Consider the following 10,295-nt stretch of genomic DNA (forward strand, 5'->3'; position numbering starts at 1 on the left):
TTGGATTCATAATGGATGTTGAACGAATGATTCAATACGCTTCCGGCCATGACAACGAATTTGATGATTTTGACGACAAAAATGAAGGTTCTGGAAATTACAAGAATTATGACCAAACTCTATTACGAGGAAAGATCTTGGAATTCCTGCAGAAAATTCCATGCGATGTCACAGTCTGTCTTGAGACTATATAAGTGAAGACACTCAAATGATTATTAATAATTCTCTCTTTAAAATGTTATCGTAGAGTGAGTTTTCTGTTGGTTTTTGCTGAGAGCTATTAATACTTCATATTCAGCTATTTATTGTCTGATTGAGACGGAGAACGTCTTGGCATACTGTTCTAGCCTTTTAGCAAAATATTTTTTATCAAATAGAAAATCGTGAGTCCATATGGTCACTTTATACATTCATTATGAGGCGTTCATTGTTGTTTAGTGATGAAGAGTGTTTCGGCATGTTGTTCAAACCTTCCAGCAGAACATTATTTATCAAAGAAGAAATCGTGATTCCAGATGCTGCTGCTAAATACATTCGCTACGTTAAGCGTGCTGGGATGCTATTTGTTGCTCGGTGACGAAGAATTTCCCGACTTGTTTTTCGTATCTTATAACTGAATATTCTTTGTCAAAAATTTTTCTATAAAAAAAGGGGACCGCGATGCCAGATGATGTCATTTAGAAAAGATGAAAAGAATGACCAATTTATGATTATTCAAAGAACCATTGTAGACTGAGAGAACCAACAGCAACAAACTTGGTAGAAGAAATGAGAAGTGTGCCGAGACGCTCGTTGCTTTAGAAAAAGGAGCATCAGTAACAATATTCAAAGACAGTGCATATGTTGAGTAATATTGAAGTCGAAGTAACTTACGTACATTCGTCGTTCAGATTCTTCAATATTTATAGACTAAAAAAATTAAGAAATTCAACTTAACCAAAAACACTTCAATTAAAATATTTGCAACAATTCACAATTTCCAGTCTCATTATAGGAAAGTCAACTCTAATGCATTAAACGATGGATCACCTGTAATACAACAGCTAATCATCGACAAAATTTCTAAAATATTTTTAAAAAGCAACATGTGTGTACTATGACAAACGATGCTCAACTAATGCTCCATTTTCTTACCAATATTTTTTTTAATTTAAGGGTTGAGACAGGATTTTCTGGACGAAAAAATGAGTTTCTAATAATTACTTGAGAGCAAAAATTCCTTTAGCTTTGCATTGTATCCTGCTACTTACATGGTTCTATGCCAACGTACTCTATTTTTTGCTTCTTCTCACGTCCTATGCGGGCTTGTTTGCTTCAAATAAGTAGAGCTATGAAGTATATCACATCGCACACCCGATTTTATCCACGAGAAAAATATCTTCATCATTTTTAATTAAATACTATTCATTTATTTAAATGCCATGCATTCTTCCTTATCTTTTAAAATTTGCATGAAAAACTACAAGTATTTTTAAAACATATCTAGTTACATATATTTTAAATCAAATTTGTTGTTGCCATCTACATAGTATAAAGGTCATATGCAGGAAAATTAATCCATAATTATTATTAGCGCTCAAGGGAATACCTACGCACACAAATATCGCACATCGAATATTTCTAAAATATATATAATAATTTAACGGTAAAAAGTTATTCCGAACTTCCGTACTTTTATTCCGAATATTATAATGCACAAAATCCTCTTATCGTTTTTATATTAAATTCTTTAAAATATTCAGCGTTGTTTGGGATTAAAATCCTTTCAAGTATAATATTTTTAGCGCAAAAACTACTTTTGTATAAAATGTATAAATTTTCGCATCATCTTTCGTATTAATTAAATCCTCTTATCGCATTAATTAAAAATAAAATATAAATTCAAACAAACGATTTTTAAAAACCTCCGATAGCTAATTTTCTCTATGTTATTAACATCGTTTTACTAAGCATCAAAATGTGCTCATAAGTGCTGATAAAACTTATGAGTAAATGACATAAAAGACATTTTAAAGAATATTTTGAGACAATTAATTAACTAATTAGTTTGACATTAATAAAAAAACTTAAAAATAATACGAAAGGAATTCTGAAAATTCTGAATATCAGTTTGTGATACAAATTGTTAATCGTCTGCTTTTAAAGTATGCTTTTAGAATTCTGTTTATGTGTTCTGGCAACAGCTCTTCTGCTGAATTTTTATTCTTCAACAATAAAAAGCTTTAATTTGATTGCCATTCTTTGAATTCGTACGATGGATTTATGTTTCCTTTTATGCATTATTAGGCTACCTTAAAAAGAATAAAGTATTAAAATAAAAGAGTAATTTAAAAATAGTATTTTAGTAATTCGAGGTCTTTATGCTGCCGAGTTAAACAGTATTTATATATTTCCTTGTTCTAAAATCGCCTGCGTTAAATGGTTTAAAAAATTGATTTCAGTTGAAGGAAATATTGCTCAGGTATGAAATAGGCATCATTGAAAAGATAAAATTGTGAATTTTAAGATTGGCAAAAATATCTTTGGTCGTAATTTCCTTTGAAGTTATTGTGGGAGGGGGAGCGGTTTAAAATCGCGGATCTTCTCAAAGTCTTTCTTTGCAAAAGTTTTTCTTTTCTGCCGTTCAGTTTAGTTATTATCTTAGGCCAGCTTTAAGAAATATTGTTTAAAAACTAATGAAAATGTTGTCTAAAACTATATATATACTAGCCGCCTTTGGCGACCAGCCGGTTCGCCAATCTTAATGTTCGTTTAAATTTTAATAATTAAATAGGTTTAACCGGAGTTTAACCCCCTTCTTCGCCAAGTTGCGATAACGCACCAAAGCTGGCAATCTTTATTATGCACTATAATTGAACATCTGCTTCTTTGCTTTTGAACATTTCGCAAGGCCGTTGTTTGCGATTTTTAAAAATTTCGCCAAGCAGGGGATAAAACTCCGGTCGTACCATTAAACATTTTACGCAATTCCAACTTTAATAGATTCTTCAGCAAAATATTTTAAAACTTCAAATTTTGATAGTCATATAATTCACTCATAATATTATAAAGGCCTTCAGTTATAGCGTGATATATATCTCTCTAATTTTCTGTTACCCCTCGTAGAAATTATGCTTTAAATTACAGTGTAAATGATTAATCTGCAATTAATATAATATTTTTTACTGAAACAAAGCATTTTTTTTAATAATATGATTACTGATAATAGAGTCACTGAGCGTTTAAACTTTATGGTCACTAAAGAATATCTTTCTTAATTTATGTAATATCTCAAGAATTTGTCAACAAAAATTTCTCAGATTCATCATGAACAGATCGATTCATTAACAATGTTTAATTTTAAATGCATCAAACACTAAGAAAATAAAATGAATCGTTTAAAATAATCGGTCGAAAACAGGTTTAAAAAAATCTACTTAAAAAACGATGTACTTAAAACTATAAGCATATACAAAAAATATATAACTAACATAAATACATTTTACTTACAAAAGCATGCAACTAACCTAAAAATAATTTAAATCGTCCGTTGGTTGTCATGCCAACAATCAGAACAATGCGCATGCGTGGATTTTCTTCGCCAGTTACGTCAACGCAAATGCGTAAATTTTTCTACGCCAGTTGGGGTAACGCTATGCAGATTAGACATTTTTAATTTCCTTTATTCTGTGTTATTTTAATTCAAAAGTACTTCAGAATGAATGTGAAACATGGATTAATTAACAATGTTTAATTTTAAATGCATAAAACATTAAGAAAATAAACAGAATCGTTCGAAATAATCCGTCGAAAAATGTTAACCCTAGCCTAATTACTGTTGGGAGAAAAAAACAACTGATGCCTTACTTATTTGGCGATGGGGAAAATGGAAGATTTTTTTGGCGGAAAAGTTGGCGTTGGGAAAAATGGAAGATTTTTTTGGCGGGAAAGTTAGTTTTTAATTAATAATTGACTACCCCTAACATTTAGGGGGATGAAAAATAGATGTTGGCCGATTCTCATAGATACCGGATATGCACAAAAAATTTCATCAAAATCGGTCAAGCCGTTTCGGAGGAGTATGGCAACGAAAACTGTGACACGAGAATTTTATATATTAGATATATATATATATATATATATATATATATATATATATATATATATATATATAAAATTAAAAAATAAAGGTAAACTAATTTAAAAACTTTAAATTGCCTAGCAAAGAAGTACCTACTCAGATAAATCATAAGGTTGCATATTAATAATTAATTTAAAAATATGTATTCTTATTTTAAAAAATAGTATCAAAACAGCGATTTCAAAAATGTGTCGGGTTATTCAGCATTTAAGTTAATTTCCATAAAATTTGTTATTTCCATTTCTTATAAAAAGCACCAAATTTCATTTGTTTTCTGCTCATGTGGCGTTTTTTTAAACGCTTTCTTTTGCATAGATCAGAAAATATAACAGAAAAATACATAATAGAAATACATGTTTTGCATTATATTACTCTTCAATTCAGAATTTTACCTGACAGCAGCTGTGATGTAAAAATATTAAACCATTTTGTCAACACAGTATTGAAAACAGATTAAAGATCAAAAACATTTAAAGCTCTAAAAATAAAGAAAGAAAGATCTAAAGAAAATTTGTGTTTCTGCAGCAAAATCGCGAATCCACTTAAAAATGATATCTAATCATTGAAGTTGAAATTTTGTTTGAAATCTATTGTGCCCTCTTAGTTTATCGCCAATAGAGTAATCCAAACAAGAAAGAAGAGAACATTTTCTGGTAACCTTATGGATAATTAATGTACTGATTTCTTGTTTGCTTTGTTGATTGTAAACATGCTGTTTCGGACACGATGTCTCGCCAAATGTGGTGATCCTTACAATTTTTATTGCGGCCCTACGAGCGATTGTTACAGACTTTTCTACATATGAGATTTAGGGCAAGTTTGTTGACTTATAATACTTTTTTGTTGCGCTTGGCGAAAAAGTGGACAGTTATTTTAAATCTTCCAGAAGTCGATACAAAAATGCACTAACAGTAAGATGGTATAATTATTTTAAATTCTTTTATTAGATGTAATGTTATTGTGGATGAATCGTTAAGAAATATCGTCTTTCTCATAATAGATGTAATGTCTTAACAATTGCTTATGGTTTGAAATTTGATTTCAAATTAGATTTCGAATATATTATCTAATCTCTTTTTACTATCTTTTAATGACATAGCTGCCGAGGAGCAATGGGGGGGGGGGGGTTTACTTATGTGCCAGTCTTATGGAACACCATTAAGACAAAATATTTGTGCAATTATATTGATTTTTGAAATGAAATATCACGAAGAGGAGAGAGAATAATACCATTTTCCATCTATATTTATTAAAATCACTCAGGCTGATTGAGGGCAGAAAATTTTATTATGCCTCAAGGTCTTTTACCCTCACTACGCCAATATGTTTTATACTAAAAAACTGTTTGAAATGAAGAATTAAGAAGTCTGACTCGGTTTTTTTTATTGGAATAATACTAGAATGTTTGTACTTTCAAATAATAGATTTTTCAATTTCAAACTCGAATTAAAAATAGTATCTTATAGTCAAAGTTGAATTTTTTAGGACGATTTCTCGCCAAATGTGGTAATTATAACAGTTTTTATCGCTATGCTAAGAGCACTTATTGCAATTTCTTGTAACCATCCATGTTAATACACATTTAGTGCACTTTTTGGCTATTGGCGGAATTCCGGCGTGATGAAGAGAAACTGGTTCTTATTTAATGTTAGCCTCATAAAGTAGAAGATATTTGATTGATTGCAAAAATATGTAAAGCAATTTTCAAAATTGAAAGCTCATAAATTAATCATTAAAATGTTTTTGACGAGAGGCCCTTTAATTTAAAATACAGTTTATTTGATTTTTGTCTTTATCTCAAAACACATTTTTTTGTTCAACTTCCGATTAAACATATAAAATTATTTTTAATAAATTTTACAAAATAATATACAATAATATTTACAAAGATCAGGCATCTTCTAAACGCTTTAGTTTATTTCTGCGCATAAGCATGTTTTTAAAAAACTATTTATAATGAAAAATCTTTTGTGTATCTTAAATTTTCAAATGACATAACATTCAATTTTTTAAATTTTATTCTAAGTACATTCAAATTATACTCAACTCATTCTAATTGTTGAACCTATGCTCGTTTTCTGTTTTCTCGTATAAGAAGTATACAAAAGAGAAAGTATTTTAATCATGAAAAAATTCGAATTTGAGATTTTGACGAATCTACATGTTTTAGATTTTCCGGAGTTCGAAAAACACACTTTTGAAAAATGTCTATCTGTGACAATGATAACATTAAAACTCTTTGAGATAAATGGATGAAATTTGTTACATCTTTACTTTGAAATTGTAGATTTCTGTCGAACTTTGAGCAAAATCCGTTCAGAGGAAGACTGTCTGTCCGTTTGTTTGAATATAAATTAGCACAATAACTGCAAAATGAAGAGAGTAAGATTGAAAAAATTTGGCACGGAATTGATAAAATGGGGACATTGACGTATCTCTACCTTCTTGAATCCGCAAAGAATATTTTTGAAATTATGTCTGTCCGTGAACGTAATAATTCAAAACAGTTTTGAGCTAGATAGATTTTGATGTGTGGTCTTTACACCAAATTCGTTCATTAATTCTATAAGTACATTTGTAGTTCTATACCGAATTTTTTTCAAACAATAATAATAATAATAATAAATGAAATCTACTATCGCAAATTTCAAGTTATCATGTGAGAACATTAGCATTTTTAAGTTATTATCTGTCTTAATTAATTTAAGTCATTAACCAGTTTAAACCGGTTTGAAACAATCACGAGACTTCTTTATCTGTCTCTATCCCCCCCAACTCTCTCTTTATATATATATATATATATATATATATATATATATATATATATATATATATATATATATATCATTTTTTAAAACTTTCATTTTCAATTTTTCTAGCTGGCAAAGGAAGTTTTGGAGCTCGACCGATTTTGAGATGAAAAAAATCCATCGTTTTTCTAAATATAGACGCATGCATAATCTGATAGTCTCGTGATTGTTTCAAACCGGTTCAAACTAATTAATGATTTAAATTAATTAAGACAGTTCGTAAGAATTCAGAGAATGTGTAATTTAAAAATCAAGTTGTAATTTTAGTTGGCGATAAATCGCCAAATGTAACAACCTTCTGTATTATTTTCTAATAACCTTATTTTAATTATTTGAAATTATCCCTGAACCAACAATCTTTATCGATTAAACAAACAATATTTTAACTTGTTTGGTTTATTTTTAAAAAACGTTGCTCGAGTTAGGCAATAATACTGTGATTTCTAAGGGAAATGCAACAGCAGACGATAGATAATTCAAAATCTATACTGTGAAAGCCGACTTCAAAATAAAATTACATTAGCAGACGATAGATATTTCAAAAGCTATACTGTGTATGCCGAGTCCAAAATTTAAAAAAAATGAATTTGCATTAAAAAAGATACATTTTCAATTTTCTGGTATCTGTGTCAGCGGTTAATCGCCAATGATACCACGTTTAATTCAGGAAAAATGCTAAATTAGCACCAAAGATCGTTCTTTCGCAATTATTTTTCGCCAATGTTTCGATTTTTATGATATAAATATATAATATATATAAATTTCGATTTTTTATATATTATATTAAAAAATAATATTAAAAATAAAATATATCAATATATAAGTTTTGTTCGATTTTTTTATTATATTAAGAAGCGTTAAACTCTTATATGTGATAATGAGAATCTGTGAACTCTAGACATTCACGGGTTCGACCTAATCTACAGTTTTATGCAAAGTTTCAATTCACAGTTTTATGCAAAGGAACGATGGGGGAGGGTAACACCTTTAATAGTGAGTATGTGAGAAAATATCGGGAAGAGTACTCTCGCCGACTTAGCTTGAAGATTATTCTTTGGTAAAAGAGTGATCAATAGAAGCTAAATTAGATCTATACGGAAGTTTAGCATGAAGATTATCGCATCACAACATATATTTAATTTGTTATTTGAAAAAAATATGTCTATGCTGTTTTATAGTAAATACAATTTATTCTTTCAATGTATACTAATTTTCACAGCATGCATGATATTCATTTTTAAAAATAAAGGGTGTCTCAAAATTAACGCAAGATTTGAATTTGTCATCATTCGTACAGTAAAGTTTTGACAATCCTATTAAAAAAAAACATTTGACAACTGATAGTTTAGGGTTAGTAAACAACATGTTTGCAAAAGATTTAATTTAAAAAAAAACGCAGTTCTTTTCTTTTAAATTGTTATATTTTTATTGAATCGTAATGTACATAGGATATGCTTATGTATGAAATAACACTTACCGCAAATGGCCTCCATGGGTTTGCTGGCACATACTGAAACTTTTGCCGAAATTTTCTATGGCCATTTTGCATGAATGTGGCTTCGTTGATGCAGTGTTGAATTTCCTCCCTTAATACACGCGTGCTTGTGGGCTTGTTGGTATAGACTTTTGACTTCAAATAATCCTATAAAAAGAAATTCAAAAGTACTAAATCACACAATCTAGGGGGAAAGTTCTCAAATTTTTGAACTGTGGCCACTGGACTTTCATTATTTTTGAAATATTCTTCAGGAATGAAAACACTTTGTTCTATCGTGTAACGCTCCATTTTTACTAACATTAAACTATCAGCTGTCAAATGTTTTTTTAATTGGATTGCAAACACTTTACTGCACGAATGGAGGCAAACTGAAATCCTGAGTTAAATTTGGGACACCCTTTATAATCCTTATTTACCATTCAAATTTCAAATTTTTGATGCCAAAAACATCTCATTTCCTTTAAAATATCGAATTTCGAAGGAACATGTATCAACATTTGATTTAAAACAACCAGGGTCACTTTAAAACAAAAATAATGTACCCAGTTATCTTATTAGTATATAATTTAGATAATAAACGCAGCAGTTTGATTCATTATAAATCTTTAAATCGATAAGAAATTTCTATTATTCTCTCCAAAAAATAAGCTGACAAAAAAATAGTTCTTTTTGGTAAGGAAAGATAAAAACATTTGTTAAGGAAAATAACAAAGAAAACCTTTGAATCATTATCTAGCTTTAATAAAACAAAAGAAGTTATTTTCCTGATTATCATAATCAGTTCTAAAATCTTATTAGTTTTTCCCCCGATTCTTCCTTGTAATAACTGAATAGAACTAGTTGCTGAAAATAATATTTTCAGATATGTATTTTTAAACTTATTATTTTTTTTGAATGAAAAATTATAAATAAAACAATTGAATCAACCCTATAATAAGGAAAGAATTTAGAAAAAAAATTTATTTCTAAATTTGTTTTCAAATTTGTTGCTCTTAGTCCTTTAAAGGACATTTTTTTATTAATTCAATACAGCGTGATCCTGTACATTGCTATCCCAAACACAAAGTAACGTAAATATTGAAAATACCCATCTCAAATGTTTAATTTTTTTAAAAAAAAAGACAGATCCCAGTATCAATAAAAGGATTAAAAAGTAACAGATAATATAAAATGGAAAGGGTTGGTTGGTTGATGGAGTTTATTGACGCAAGAACCATTTTTGATTAAACTGCGCCAAACATACGGTAAGATTTAATCTTATTTTTAAAGTTTAAAAAAATTCTTTCTAAATTGCATCATTTTCCTGAACTTGTAAACCTGTAAAATCTCCAAAAAGTAAAAGCCAATCACTTTTAAAAAGGTAAAAAAAGGTGGGGATGGGGAACTTTATGAAGAATATCTTTTAATTTGATTTGGGGAGAGAGAAAGTAGCTAATTCGTTCATTGTTAAATAATGGACATTCTATTAAGATGTGAAGAATCGTCATTGGACACTGACATACTGTACATCAGGGTGCGGGTTCCCCCAACAGCAAATGTTTATGTGTGAGCCTTGTGTGGCCAATTCTTAAACTGGTAAGAATGGCATCCAATTTTCTATTAGTCAAACAAGGCCAACAAACTATTAGATGTTTTATTGTTTTAAGTTTATTTGCCTCTGTAAGATCCCACTGGGTTTCCCATTTTAAATAGAAACTGGATTTAACCTAGTTTATATGTCTTTTAATGGAATAGGAGATTTCAATATACTGGTAGCAGTTTTTGCTAGATTGTCTGTTAATTATTTCCCGGTATACCAACGTGCGAAGGAACCTAGAAGAAAAGAACTTTTAACCCCTTGCAAGTGAGATTATCATGTAGTTCAAGT

Source organism: Argiope bruennichi, chromosome 3, assembly GCF_947563725.1.
Source record: "Argiope bruennichi chromosome 3, qqArgBrue1.1, whole genome shotgun sequence".
NCBI lineage: Eukaryota > Metazoa > Arthropoda > Arachnida > Araneae > Araneidae > Argiope > Argiope bruennichi.